Here is a 15,515-nt window from a genome sequence, read left to right as displayed (position 1 = left end):
GGAGTTAGCCAGAAAAACATCCTCTTTAACTTGTCTCCCAAATATTTGCCTTTTTGATAACTGGGCTAAGTTATGAGTTGTTTCCAGGAGCTACATATTGGCAGAAATTATAGGAATTACTCTAGTGAGTGAAGCACCAGGCAGCAGGAGCAAGAGTTAAAAAGCATCCTTCTAATCATAGCTTTGCAAATGATTTATTATGCAACCACGACCCTCTACCTTGAGTCATTTCCTCACTTATGCAGGAAACATAAATCTGGACTGCCCATCCATCACAACTATTACAAGTAGAAGACTCTCCTGTAAAAGGAGATTTAGCCAGGTTGAAGTATTAAGCACTTATCATAAGATGAAAATTATGTTTGGAAATTAAAATGTGATCTCAGTAACCCATTAAGAGTAATGATATGGAGAAAAGAATTTCAGTAATTACCCCTATAAAGGTATGTTACTAACAACTATTTTTTTCATTTGGAAATCTGACTCAGTTATCACAGAGAATTATATGTGTTGTAGAGTAAAAATAAAAGCCAGTGAAATACATTGCTGGGATCATTGTGTAGAAAAAAAAAAGAAAGTCCTATAAACACAGGGGCTTATAAATGTCTTTAATTCAACAGATGGTCTATTCGCTTGGGAAGAAAAGGATCTAGTTTGGGATTCTATCACTCCTCAACAGCTCATATAGTATTTACGCCTTGGTATTCATATTCTGTCTATTTACAAATGATACGTGTGACAACCTGCCAGTGGAAAACGTATGTCACAACCTTTTCTTTCAAGTAGCGCTGTTGACAGGTAGCAACCTCATCTTCTTGTCAGACTTGACTTTCTCCTAAACCAAACATTTTCTTACCAAGACCTGTGCCAATCACAAAGAGACAATTTAAGTGACCTGTGGCTTGCTCTGTAACCAGAACATATTACTGGCCTTCTCTCTCCCTCCACATAGAACCACTTTTCATCAAAGCTACTCATCAGGAAAACAGAAAGAACAAAAGAAGGAAAGAAAATAGAGAAAAATCCCTGAGGGGCATTTTCCTCAATTGTAGAGAAAAAAAATGCAAATATAGCATTAGTATTTTCTGTTTTCTTTTTCTAAGAAAAAAAATGTTCTTTTTTTTCTAAAAGGGAAATATTTCAAAAAAATACAAATAGAAAACTCCAGATTCCATTTGCCTATTGGATTGGCAAAAGTTTAAAAAGTCTGACAATAACAAGTGTTGGAAAGGATATGCAGCAGTGGGGATTGCCATCCCATAGCGGGGAAAAGATAAGTTAGTAAAGTCGCTGTGGAATGTATTTGACCATATTCAACAAAGTTTAAAATGTGAATAGCTATAGGTATATGCCCCAAAGACATGTGCACACATGCACAAAGAGACATATTTAAAACAATCACCACAGTACTATTGGAAATAACTGAAAAATAACCTAAGTGCTCATCCAAAGACCATGGATAAACAGATTGTGATATACCTATGCATATAGTATGTATACTCCATGAACTCACTGAAGCTGCATAAATCAGTGGAGATAAACTGACAAAATGCCATGCTGAACAATAACATAGTGGTCAGTCTAAAAAACATGATGCAAAAGGATGCCAGGTTGGGGTACTATTTCTATAAAGTTTAAAAACCTGTGGTCAAAGGTGCAAATTTCCGGCTATAAGATAAGTAAGTCCTGGGCACTTAACATATAGCATGGTGACTATGGTTAACAATACTGTATTTTATATTTGAAAAGTGCAAAGTGAATGGATCTTAAAAGTTCTCATCATGAGAAAAAAAAATTGTAACCATATTAAGTAATGGATATTAGCTGAACTTACTGGGATTGTTTCACAATATATACACATATCAAATCATTATGTTGTATATCTGAAACATGTTATATGTCAATTATATCTCAATAAAACTGGAAAAAAGTCAGTTATACTAGAAGACACAAAAAGTAAAAGAAGAAGATAAAGAACCACTTGATAAACTACATAGCAAAGAAATTACCAAAAGCATCGTTCTGCAAAAAATCATAGAATTATCCCTGAGTTCCTCACAGCACCCATTTCAGAACAAACCTCTATTTCCTAGGTCCCACCTCAAGTTATTACCCAAAGTGCAACTCCTATAATAGGCTCCTTCAAACACCCTCTTACAGAGACACTCCACAGTTCCTCACAGGGGGCACTCTCCCTAGCTGCACGAAGTAATAAACACAACTTATTTAACACCAGAAACAAAACTGAATAAAATCCAAGGGGCATCTGGGTGGCTCAGTCATTTAAGCATCTGACTCTTCATTTCTGCACAGGTCATGATCTAAGGGTTCATGAGTTCAAGCCCCGCATCAGGCTCTGTGCTTTCATCCCTGCTTGGGATTCTGTGTCTCCCTCTCTCTCTGTCCCTCCTCTGCTCACTCTCTCTCTCAAAAGTAAATAAATTAACATTAAGCAAATTTTGAAATCACAGAATTTTTTTTTAAACCAGCAGTATAATATCATGTAATGTAGTTAGGTAGACAAATATATAGTAAAAATGAAAAAACAAGCATGGGAATGTTATACACCAAATAAATGATAATGATGTCCTTCAGGAAGGGAAGGATGGATGCAGGCAGGCAGGAGAGAAATCAATCTGAGTGGTTTACACAGGGGCCTCACTGCTACTTTAATGTTTGATTTGTTTTATACAAACAAAACAATTCTGAAAGAAATATGGCTAAAAAATGTGAGGGTTTGATAAAGTTAGGTAGTGGATACATGAATGTTTGTGCTGTTTTTATGACTGTCAGTGTGTCTGAAATAGCACACACTGTTCTTTTTAAAGATAATACAGATCTTCCTCTACTTATGATGGGGCTACATCCCTACAAGCCCATCCTAAGTTGAAAATATAATAAGTCAACAATGCATTGAATACAGCTAGCCAGCAAACATCATTGCTTGGCCTATTTTGAAATAAATTGTTGAGTATGTCATGCAACTTATTGAATACTGTACTGAAAGTGAAAACCAGAACAGTTGTATGGATACAGAATGGTTAAGTGTATCCGTTGTTTACCCCTCGTGATACCCTCGTGATGCGCGGCTTACAGGGAGCTGTGGCAGGCTGCTGGTGCCCAGCGCCATGAGACAGGATCCTATGGCATATTGCTAGCCTGGGAAAAAGGTCAAAATTTGAAATTCGAAGTATGGTTTCTACTGAATGCATATTGCTTTCACACCATCGGAAAGGTGAAAAATCGTTAAGTCAAATCTTCATAAGTTGAGAACTGTCTTTATACTGGAATTACATTGAACTTTAGGAAGTTTTTGTTACTGAAATATCAGAGAAAGTTCATTATAATGTAATCTAACCTACAAGCCAGTCCAAGAATAGCTTTATAACAATACTCTCTGGATCGATAAATTCCATTCACTTAAAAAAAATTTTTTTTTCTATGAGAGAGAGAGAGAGAGAGAGAGAGAGAGAGAGAGAGAGAAAGCACAAGGAGGGAGAGGGGCAGAGGGAGAAAGAGCGAGAATCCTAAGCAGGCTCCATCATGGAGCCTGACACGGGGCTCGATCCCCTGACCCTGGGATCATGACCTTAGTCAAAATTGAGAGTCGGACACCTAACCAACTGAGGCACTCACCATTCATTCAGTTTTTGTAAATGTTGTAACTCAATCTATTTTTAAAAAATCCATTGTCCTCCTTGCCCATTTATTAAGATCCTAGCTGAGAGTCTCTCTTCCTGAGAGGCAGGGCTAATTCAGAACTCATTAAATGCACGACTGCAAACTATTCATTATACATTACCTCCATCTCCTCTCCATTGAGCATCATCTGCTATTGTGTTTACCCCATTACTGAGCTTAATTAAGTCCTTCAAGAGTTTCTCATAATCTTCCAAACTTGTTGTTGGCAAATATGTACCACTTATTTGCACTGCTTCTGAATTGTTAATAAATACGTTTTTAAATTGTTTCTGGGCTTCTAAAAGTCATCACACTGTTATGATTGTCACGCTCTTACTTTAAATATTTGCTTATTCCAACTTGTTTTTGGAACTATCCAGGATCTAACCTTTTATCCACCAGTAAGTTACGCCTCAACTTATTTAAAGGAACCTTCATTCAGAGCCTTGTGGGAAGATCACAACAAAGTGCCAATCACTGGCTTATCTAACTACAAATACTCAGTTAATTATTTCAAGGAGTTTCAGCAGGTTAAAAAGACAGAAGAATGAACTGCCTGGGCAGGTGTTTTTTTGTTTTTTTTTTTTCCCCCTGCTAAAGGAAAAATTTGCTCACAACTAATGTGAATTCCCAGGATCTCTCTTCTCACATTTTAAAAACAGGTTAGCCATTAGCCAGCTGGCAGCTCTTTAAACATATTCTCACAATTAATGGTAAATGATACAGCTTTTCTAGTGGGTCAGTTTCACTCTGTAGTTTCTTCAGATTTTTTTAAATGATAACCAAGGGAAGTAGGGCCACTTCATTCCCCCAGACTGCCACACCTTTCAGGGCCAAACTCGGGTCAGTGGGCTCCATCATTGTGTAGAGGAGAGCAACACAAGATCATGGAGCAAGATTCTGAGAGAATCTGATCTAATAGACAATTCTGATTTTACCACATGCATGCTATCAGAAAATTCTTGTTACTCAAATTTTGAGTTGTGAGTAATGTTGCCTTCAGATAAACTCTTTATTTGAAAAGTCTTACTTTATGCAGTCCTGCTGATAAATTTGCTCTTTGTTACCCTTTCTTGGGTAGATATTATTCCATCGTGTGTATCTGCATTAGCGATGCAGCATCATTACTCATCGATCAATCCACTAATGGCCACTGAACACCATTATGGACATAACATGGAAATGTCGTTAGTGGGCAAGAGAACACTAACTATCCTCACTCTTAGACTAATGAGGGAGAAAACAGGTGAGTTAACCATGTTAGTAAAACAAACCCTGGTCACCCCATCTTTATTTTGGGGCCATTAATACCTGAGAATTATATCTAACTGACACAGTAACTTCCAGACAGCTCCCATCACCACCACCCATTTCCTGTTTTAGAATTGTCCTTCCACGATAAGACAGACTTCTCTGAGGTAACAATGAAATGAAATCCTTCCCATAAATCCAATAATTAAAATAAACTGGGATAAGAATCAGTACATGAAGTGGGTGAGTAGCTTAGTACATATATTTTTTTCTTCCTTCTTGTCTCTTTTTATGCATATTTAGTAGACTTTGTAGCAGTCTCTTTTGTGTCTGAGGCAGGCAGATGCTTTTACTCTCTTAGCCTAATGATGTGGAGAAAAGCAGAAGGATGCAAAAAGTCTCTAAGTGCTTCATCTTCATAGATAATAGACACTGAAACTGTATTCCTCACACCATCCCCTCGTCCCAGCACAATATCTGGAAATGGTGAAACAAGTAGAAATCTGTGCTGTAACACACGAGAAAATCCTTCTGTCGACACTGTGGGCTTCTTTTCAGAAAAAGACCAGCAACTGCATGACGTAAAGGATTAGAGCTTGAAAGTCACAACACTTTCTTCCTGGCTCTGAGACAAAGTGTAAATGAGGGGGTCTCACCAGCTATTCAACATCAAATCATCAGGGCCAGTCCTGGAAATATAGGTAAATAACAGAAATGAAACATGGAAGATATCAACTGAAGCTAGTCTCCAATTTCCAAATATCAAAATTGATGTAATGTCACTGATTTCTTACTATACTTAAAGGAACAAGTCAAGGTAAATTCCATTAATCTTCCAATACGATTTTATCTTTTCCTGATTATTGTCCCTCTATTTTATATCATTCAAGTCAACAAAATGAGTTGCCAGCTTTTACTTGATTGCTACTAGACCTGAACCAATTTCCCCCCAAGCACCAGACTCTTTAATTATTCCTTGTGGCAACACTTAAAAGCTCTTATACTGTGTTACTTAATAAAATGTTTAGAAAATTTAAATCCCAGAAACTTTAAATCCCAGGCCAGTGGCTTTCAACATTTTAAAAGGCTGATGAAATCAGGTACAATATGGGCAGTTGGGAAAAAAAAATTAGAGTTAGACATACCAAGAGGATTAATATCAAAATACAGGTTGGGGCTGGATGTCCCAAAGGATAAATGGATAAATGGACAACTGTAATTGATTGTATTCCTAATATGTATTCCTTTATGTGACATATACCATTTGTAAATCTCACAGCAACCCCGCAAGTTGATTTTTTTCCTGTTACATCTAGTAATTCACAGTACCCTACCTGTATTTGGAAGGCCTATTTTGTGTCTTCAGTCCCATGTCATTTTTCTTGCTTGTATATAAGAAAATGAGGTCTATTATTAACAACTTCAAGTGCAGTTTCTTAAAATTCCTTTTAAAATATAAAGTGGATACTCTCTCCTTAAGATGCAGCTAAAAGAGTCAGAAATTTACAATGATTTTATCATAGAACTAAAACATATTCCTAATTAAATTTCAAAATGCTTTGAAAATAGATATTTATCAACGTAAGAAACAACTACCCTAGATTTAAAATAGAAAAATTACTTATTTATACTTGATAGATTAGAAAAGAAAGACACAGCAGGAATGAATGATATACTGATGGCAGCTTAGTCAGTGGCCATAAGTAACATCCATTCCTTCCTGTGACCAATGAGATTCTCTGTTGGGAAGTCAAGATTGTATCTTAAGTGCCATATTCCACTCAATACTCCATTTTCCTGCTTGCTGCAGTAACCAGGATTTCACACAGACATTACTAGAGGTACAAAGTAACCCTCTGAAGAAGGTATAAGTTAAGCCTCTTTTTCCTTTCCCTTCAGAACTATATTAATTTTAATTTTTATTTTATTTTATTTATTTTATTTTATTTAAGGGAGGGGCACAGGGAGAGAGAGAATCCCAAGTAGGCTCCATGCTGAGCGTGGAGCCCAATGTGGGGCTCTATCTCATGACCGTGAGATCATGACCTGAGTCTAAATCAAGAGTTGGACGCTGAACCACTGAACCACCCAGATGCCCCGAGAACTATATTATTTTTAATCTTTTCCTGACTATTGCTAGGACATTCCCCTTTTAGTTGATTGAGAATTAAGAATTAGTTGATCAAAGTTGAGAATCATTTGGTTTATCATCAATTTGTTTTATGGTGCCAATTTCTGGCCAAGAAAACAAAGATATCAATTACCCTGTTAAATTTTTTGTTGTGCATATCTGTATTCAAAAGCTCCAGTTAAAATTAATCTTGATTGTCTCTCTTTGACAAAAGGGAGGATTTACATTTTGTTTCCCCCAAAAGCATGGTGAATTACTTTTAAACACTAGGATACTCTGATATACACTACTTACTTTAGAATGTATCACAGAGAATATTTAAAATTATACATTTAAGTATATACTATATATTTATTACACAGTATATATTTTATGTTTTATATATGTGTACTTATACACATGCGCGCGCGCACACACACACACACATACACACACACACTACAAATGTCTTTAGGAGAGCCCAAGAGAATGCAAGAGGAGGAAATTGAGACAGGGGAAAAGGGGTATTCAGGAATAAAAGATGCAGAATGGAGTTTTGTTCCACTGTGAAATAAACAGAAGATCTTGAAATTCCTAGCACAAAACCTATATTTAAAAGGTGCTAGATATTTTTTGTTTCTAGGCTATTGGAATTGTCCTTAAGAGTGTTACACAGTTGTGTAGGTCTCAGACAAAAGGATGTAAGTGCACCTTCAGACACGTGGTATGCCAAAGTAGCATGTTAATGCCCTCTTTCCTGAGCAGCCTTCCCACCTCCAGGTTAAAAGTCCAAATCCTAGCATTGAATAGGACTCCTACCAGCCCCCACCCTCTTCTCACTTCCAACAACAGGATGTCTCTCCAACCCACTAAAATGAATCATTTTGTTTATATTTTGCAATAAGGCTTTTATAATTGTGCCACAGAGTTCACAGGAAAATAGGCCTGGGGCAGTCAATCTTCCTTATTCAAGCACTTGCCTTCTTTCACTTCACTGCTTCCAGCCTGATGGTATGCAGGCTGAGCTGAGGGAAAAGAAGGATCAAAGGCCCCTGAAGAATCAATGAAGAGGCTGATGCATGAAGAGGCTTGAGCATGTGACCCACTATTCCAAACACAAGCCCCTTGCTAACTGCTAGTCCTCTTGTAGCTCTTGGAATACATATAACTTGCTTGATCTCCTTGAAGAGTTGGCTCAAGGGAGTGACTCTTTCAATTACAACAATAATAACATGTGTAACTACATGTAACTCTAATGTGTTTTAATGTTTTTCAGCCTTAAAAGTACTTTCACAAATAACATCACATTTGAGCATCACAAAACCATGAGAGGTAAGCATGATTTCCTCTTTTATGGATTAGGTAATAAAAGCTCAGTGACATTTGTAGGTAAACAAAATTGGAACTTTAAACTAGGAGTTGTGGTTTCAAATCCTGTATGTTTTCCTCCATATCAATCTGTTTATATTGTGTATTCTGAAAGCTGATGGATGTCCAGGAGTTCCCCCTGCCTCTAAATATTCTTTCCTAATTTTGCAGTCTGATAGGCATGTCCATATAGTAATGACTCTCTGGATATATGTGCTTTTATTTACTTTTATTTTTATTTTTTAAAGATTTTATTTTTAAGTAATTGCTGCACCCAACATGGGGCTCAAAAGTCACAACCCTGAGATCAAGAGTCACATGCTCCACCAACTGAGCTAGCCAAGCACCCCTAGATATGTGTGCTTTTAAACCAGATTAATAGATTATGTTACTTGAAATGTATAAAACATTGGATAACTGATTTCTCTATAGGGATTAGTGCTTATAATTGTCCTTAACATGTAGAGTCACCTAGCAAAGAATAAGTGTCTGGGGCGATGAATAGTGGAATGTGAAAGTTCGATAGAAAAGGAAGGGCTGGAAATTGTCCTGAGCATGAAACTGTCCCTGAGTAGGACATCAGAATGAGAAATCTAGGGGTGCTTGGCTGGCTCAGTTGAGAGTCCGACTCGATTTTGGCTCAGGTCATGATCCCAGGGCTGTGGGATACAGCCCTGTGTCAAGCTCTGTGCTGGGCATGGAGCCTGTTTGAGATTCTCTCTTTCCCTCTACCCCTCTCCCCAGATCATGCTCTCTCTTTCTAAAAAAGAAAAATAATGATGAGGGGGGATCTAGTAATCTGCATTCAGTACAAAAGTATCAGAGAGGATGGATGCATCATGGGAACCAAAGAGAAAGGCTAAGAGTATCCTTTGATCTAAAAACACTCAGTGCCTTTGGGCATCATAAGAGATTATCTGGCAAATTCCCTTTATACTGAAAAAAACAGAAAGAATTTATAAGAAGAAGGGAAAAGTGAACCACATTCAGTTGTCTTTTGGATAAACATAATAGTACTTCCCATTGCATTTCTAGATTTTGCTAACTAGAAGTTTTATACACTACCATCATGGAGCTCTCTTGGGGACAATGATGTTGAAACCCATAGTTCAGGTGGATATGCTGAGGCAGAGTAGCTCACATGGCATGTCAAGTGGCTTATAATGGGTGTTCAATCCAATGGCAAAGGTATGTGGTATGCCATGCCCAGTGACTTAGCTTTAACTGCTGTGCATATTTTCCCCTTAAAGCCATCATTTCAAAATGGAAGTATTTTTGGTATGACTTGGTCTTTATTTTCATGTTTATCACTATGGGGTTTCTCTTTTCACCTTTTGTCTTATAAAGAATATTTTCAATCAGCACCCAACCTATCAATATATAATTCACATGTGAATCACAACTTATGCTTACAGATAGCTTTATTCCAAGAACAAGAAAGTATAGTGACCTTTTGCTTATCAAATGCCAATCTGAATAACAACAGTTGATTGTGTCGTATTACTCAAACAGAATGGTTGCATTTGTCTTTTTGTAGTTCTTTAAAACTCATGATTTAAACTTGGAGAAGGAAATACAAATGCTAAAATCAACAACAGTCTTCTACTGGCCTGAAGCGGCTCTAAGATTAAAGCTTAAAGATGCAGTGACCAAGGCTGAATTAAAATCTTTAACCTTCCAAAGAGGGAGTTTCACCAGAAGCTTCTCCTAACTATTATCCCAACTACATAAAGATCAATGTGCTCATTTGAACTCAGGAACCTATTAAGTTACAATTCTCCATGAAGGTCAATTTGCCTTCCTGGCAAGGTTTTAAAATGTATATTATGCCATATATAGATCTGTCAAAATATGCTTAGAGTGGGAGCTCAGAAATACTGTTGAATGAACAAATGAGTGAATGATGCTTATGCAAGAGGCTAATGCTATAATGCCTGAATCTCAATTACAATGAGCTCCCTGTACCTTCACTGTTGTAAATATTAATTGAAATTGAGTGAACCAGATCAAGATTTCAAAATATTTTTGGCAATAGGTTGTAAAGGGAATTTTTATGGTGTTAGCCCAGGCCTGGGCTCAAAGCCTGGCTCCAGCTTCACCACTGTATGACTTGAGCCAATTGATTTCACGTCCTCTTTTCTTCAGAACATAAAGGAGATACCAACATCTATCTTCAAGTGATATTGTGAAAATCAAATGAGAAGTTATATGTAAAAGATTTACCATAGTCCTGGGTACAGTAAGTGTTAATTCCTCATGGATAAATATTTTTTATAATGGGATTTACTTCAACAAGAACTTGCCTGAATTAATTGGCCTGAATTAATTTGCTTCTGTATGCAGGAACTCTATCTCTTTCATTTTATCATTATATATATAAGGATAAGTTTCTCCCTTCCATAACTTGGAATGTCACTCATCCATTCTATGGACATTCTAACACTTTATATGAGTAAGTAAAAGTGCTAGGCATAGAGTTACTGCCACAGGGAATGGAAAGCAAAAGGGAGGGAAAGGTCTGAAATGTTCGACAAAGCATCAATCTGCTTCCACAAGAAAAGTAAGCATATAGACACTGGGAGAATCAAACAATACTATGTAATTGAGAGACCCACAAATATAAGTGAAAAGACCATTATATAATTATAGTATAATACATAAAAAGCAGGGGCACCTGGGTGGCTCAGTCGGTTAGGCAGCCTACTCTTGATTTCGGCTCAGGTCATGATCTCATGGCTCTTGGGTTCAAGCCCCAAATTGGGCTCTGTGCTGACAGTGCAGAGCCTGCTTGGGATTCTCTGTCTCCTTCTCTCTCTATCCCTCCCTCACTTGCTCTCTGTCTCTATCTCTCTCAAAAATAAATAAACTTTTAAAATATTTTTAAAAAACATAAAAAGTAATAATGGTGGTAGAAGTCAGGACCCTTGGGTTGAAGATCGACAATGAGAGAGCAATCACAACTGAAGGTGAACAACAGGAAGGAGTAAGTAATGGGAAACATTTTAAGCTGTGACAGGAGGGTATTTGCTCAGTTAACCAAACCTTCTGGCCAAAATTCATTGCTATCAGTAGCATTTATTGTGCACCATCTTTAGGAGGGGGCTGGTAAGAACCTGTGTGACTGTCCAAAAGATCCAAGAGTTAATTGATAAGCAATTGATACATTTATTTTTAAATACATTAGGATACAATGGGTTAAGTGTGTTCCTTAATTTTAACTTAGCAACTCTGCATTAATTCTGAAGTTAATTCTAACCTAAAATCCAGAGGCTATTAACTTTTGAAATTCCCAAATAGAGATATACAGTCCAGGAATAGTTAAATCTAAATTAGAAACTCTAAGAAGACCCGAGCTAGGATGGCATTTTGCAAAGGCAGTGCTTCTCCTGCCTTTATTTCATGCAGCCCTGGAACGTGTTAGGTAGCATAAGAAGTGTTAGAAGTCAGTCTTCATCAGTGAAATGAATGGTGTTCAAGTTAATGTGGCTTGGCTAGAAAATATTACCAATGTACCTCCACGTTTGCATGAACAAGATGTTAGGATCAGCAAACCCAGGGTCTTAATACCTCTGGAGTCTACAGGTGGTCTAGGAATTCCATTCAGCCCTGTGCTTTTGCACTAACAAGATGATTCCAGGCTAAAGCCCATTCTTGCTAAACATATGGCTGCATGTGTCTCCAATGTACCTTTCCAGCAAGACCCCTGTTAGAGTGCCTGAATGAACACAGAATCAGATCTCCACAGAACTTCGTGAACAGATTCATGTGACCTCTTTTGTGCATGCTTGCCAATAAATGTTTTTATAGATGGCAGACTGTGAGACCTGCTATGCTGCCAACAAGATTTCGAGGAGGAAACCCTTATCTCACTTATCTCAAGTTATCAGACAATTATTAGTAGTATCTACCAAGAAGAACCTAATGATCATGAATGGCCAAAATGGCTTAGGATATTCTTAACAGATTAGGAAGCATGAAGCCGCAAATATTTATTCAAATGGTTTACTGCAAATACAGATATTTATCTTCCATTTAGATCATGAATTTATTCTTTGTGCTTGCCACTGTGCTGTGTATTAAGAGCAAATATAGATACAAAAAATAAAATTCTTACCCTAAATGGGCATACAGGCTCTGTGTGTGTGCATGCATGGTGTGTGTGTGTGTGTGTGTGTGTGTGTGTGTGTGTGTGTGTGTGAGATGAGGGGTTCAGGAAGATAAAAGAAAAGAGACAAGCATGTGTCTGAACAATTATCACTGGCATCATACTTGCTATGATGATAGGGTCATGCACTGTATATGCTACTAAAGTATGAAATTTGGACTCCTAATTCACTTTGTGGCAGAAGGGTAAAGTGGGAAGGTGGGAGGTAGAGAAGGTGGTATCTGCCGTGAGTTTCGAAGGACAATCCGGAGCTAGCAGAGAGGATAACAGGGAAGGGAGGAAATAATTTATGCAAAGGCATAGATGTAAGAAAGCCCTTGAGAAGGCTGAAGTACAATAAAACTCCACAATAATGCAATAACTTGAATTCAGATATGAAGCAATTGGCTCACCAGGTCATTTCATTATCCTTGCAAAGCAGGCTCCTGCATTTTACATGACTGGATGTTCTGGACCCCATTTACAATGTAAGGGCAGCATTTCCTATAGTTTTTTGAAAATGGCTGGAGCGTGAAGTACATGGCTGTGAGTGATGGGGAGGGGATTATGGACAGAGAAGGTGCTGAAGAGTTAGGCATGAACATGAAAGGTTTTAAGTATCAAGCAATAGAGTCTGGATTTTATCCCCAAAGTAATGGTGAGTCAGAAGGATATTAGGCATGAAAATGGCATGGAAATATTTGTGTTTAGAAAAATAACTGGCATTAAGAGTGCCTATTTGGCTCAGTCAGTTGAGCATGCAATTCTTGATCTCAGGATTTTAAATTCAAGCCCCAGATTGGGTATGGAGATTACTTAAACATTTTTAAAAAATATTTCTAAAAATCTTAAAAGAAAGAAGAAAGGGGAGCCCAGCTGACTCAGTTGGTTAAGCATCTGACCCTTGATCTTGGCTTAGGTCATGATCTCACAGTTAGTGAGTTTGAGCCCCATGTTGGGCTCTCTGCTGGCAGCATGGAGCTTGCTCGGGATTCTTTCTCTCTCTCTCTCTCTCTCTCTCTCTCTCTCTCTCTCTCTCTCTCTGCCTCTCCTCTTTTCTCTCCTCTCTCTCTCTTTCTCTGTCTCTCTCTCTCAAAATAAGTAAATAAACTTAAAAACAAAGAAAAAGAAAAATAACTGGCATCAGTATAAATGATAGACTGAAGGGAGCTGTATCAGAGGCATGGAAACCAGATAAAAAAGGTGCTGTAGTCACAGCAAAGAGACAGGAGGAAGATCTAAACTAGGGCAGTGGCAGTGGAGATGGAGACAGAAGAGTTTCAAGAGACATTTGGAAGGAAGAATTGATCAGACTTAGTGACTGAAGGATTTGAAAGTGAAGGGAAAGGATGATAGCATTTTGTTGCTTTGGATGACTCAGAGAATGGGGGATTCATTCCCTACATTATGAAATCACTAGTTTGGGAGAACGGGAAGAAAAGGAGGTTAGTAATAGATTTGTTGAACACTTATAACAAATGCACATTTCCTTAATTATTTTTCTTTAGGAATTGCAATTGAACTAGTCTACCATAATGAAAAGTCATTAGATTTCAATGGCTTGAGCTGAGCTGGATTAGATACATTTATCATGAGTTGACTAGGAGATTTAGAAGCGAAGCTGTCAGAGGCTTAGTTTGGAGTTATTTGTCATCAGCCCTAACCAGGATTTTAATAAATGGGAGGAGGTGAATTTAAGAGAGGGTAATGAGAATGGAGACACGTATTCTTGGAAAAAAGCTCGTTAATTCCTAGTTATGATCATGTATTTGTTATTAGTGATGCTGAATGATGTTGGTGATGTAACACAGCGGCTCCTCAAATGAGTTTTAGTAGCAAACAGGGAGTTTGTATTTTGAGGGAAAACTTAGCGATGCATTGATTTAGTCATTCCATAAAGCATTCATATATTCATCCATCTAGTAAATACTTATAGAATATCTGCTAAGGTCCATGCACACTGAAAGAGCCGAGAGAGTTTCAACAAATTTAAAAAGAAAAAAAAATCAAATCTTGGTCAGAACATTGAAAGAAGCTTTTGGTACTTCAGACCTTCTCTGTGTAAATAAGGGCTCAGAGACCTGATAGGAATAACTAAAGTGAATGAATACATACTCTGGTTTGGTTGGATTCCTTTTAGCTAGAGCTCAAGTTGTTTTTTTTCTTTAGTTCCAAGCCTTATTTATGCTCAAATAGATTCCTTATAAACTGGACAATCTTTTTTTGCTCATTGTTTCATGTTTTCCATGTGCCTTCTAAGAATGGAACAAGAACATGTCAAAATGAAAAGAGTGACTATTGCTACTCCAGAACTACTAAGAATCCCCCTTATGTAAGGAAATCAAGACCAATACTAGCAAGGATATGATAGTAAAACAAAGGCTATCTTTTACAAGTGAATGTGCAGGCCAGAAAGTCTCTGAATATTTCTGCTCTCAGAAAACATTTTCTCATCAATTTCCCTTTCCTGTGTGATTACTGTCTGGGGCCTACTGGAGGGAGCAGAATTCTATCAAATCTTGGTTCTATTAAAATGTACTTGGCTTCTCAACTATAAACAGTTGATGTAACATCTTTATTGCCTTCAGTTTTAAAGTGCAGACACACAATGAGAAACAAGTTCCATTAACAGTGGTTGTTGCTGAAGATTATAGGACTAATTTAGCGTTAAGAGGATTTTTATCCAGTGTGTCTCTCTTAGCACAATTTCACATGTATGATCTAGCACATAAGGATACAAACCAAAGAGCAATTTACAACCCTTCCCCAATTTTAGGATAATTTAGATTGGCAGAACTAAGATGAGAACCATTGGTTTTGTTTTTTCTTTAAGCACCCGATCAGTGCTTCTCAAGGCATGGACTGCAGTAAACAAGTAAGGCCCTTTGGCTAATGTAAGCAACTAATCTTTTTGCTACTCTGTCCCTGCGCCTCATTTTTTTCCCTTCTAACAACAACAGC

General features: G+C 37.5%; 1 protein-coding gene across 1 annotated transcript in view; it reads right to left on the bottom strand.

The window, feature by feature from the left end:
- ABCA12 (ATP binding cassette subfamily A member 12) overlaps positions 1-15,515 on the bottom strand; it is a 176,646-nt gene that overhangs the window by 132,083 nt on the left and 29,048 nt on the right. The gene's annotated exons all lie outside the window — the stretch shown is intronic.

Source organism: Prionailurus viverrinus, chromosome C1 (genome assembly GCF_022837055.1).
Source record: "Prionailurus viverrinus isolate Anna chromosome C1, UM_Priviv_1.0, whole genome shotgun sequence".
NCBI lineage: Eukaryota > Metazoa > Chordata > Mammalia > Carnivora > Felidae > Prionailurus > Prionailurus viverrinus.
The sequence above is the reverse complement of the archived record's forward strand: the minus strand, read 5'-3'. Positions and strand labels throughout refer to the sequence as shown.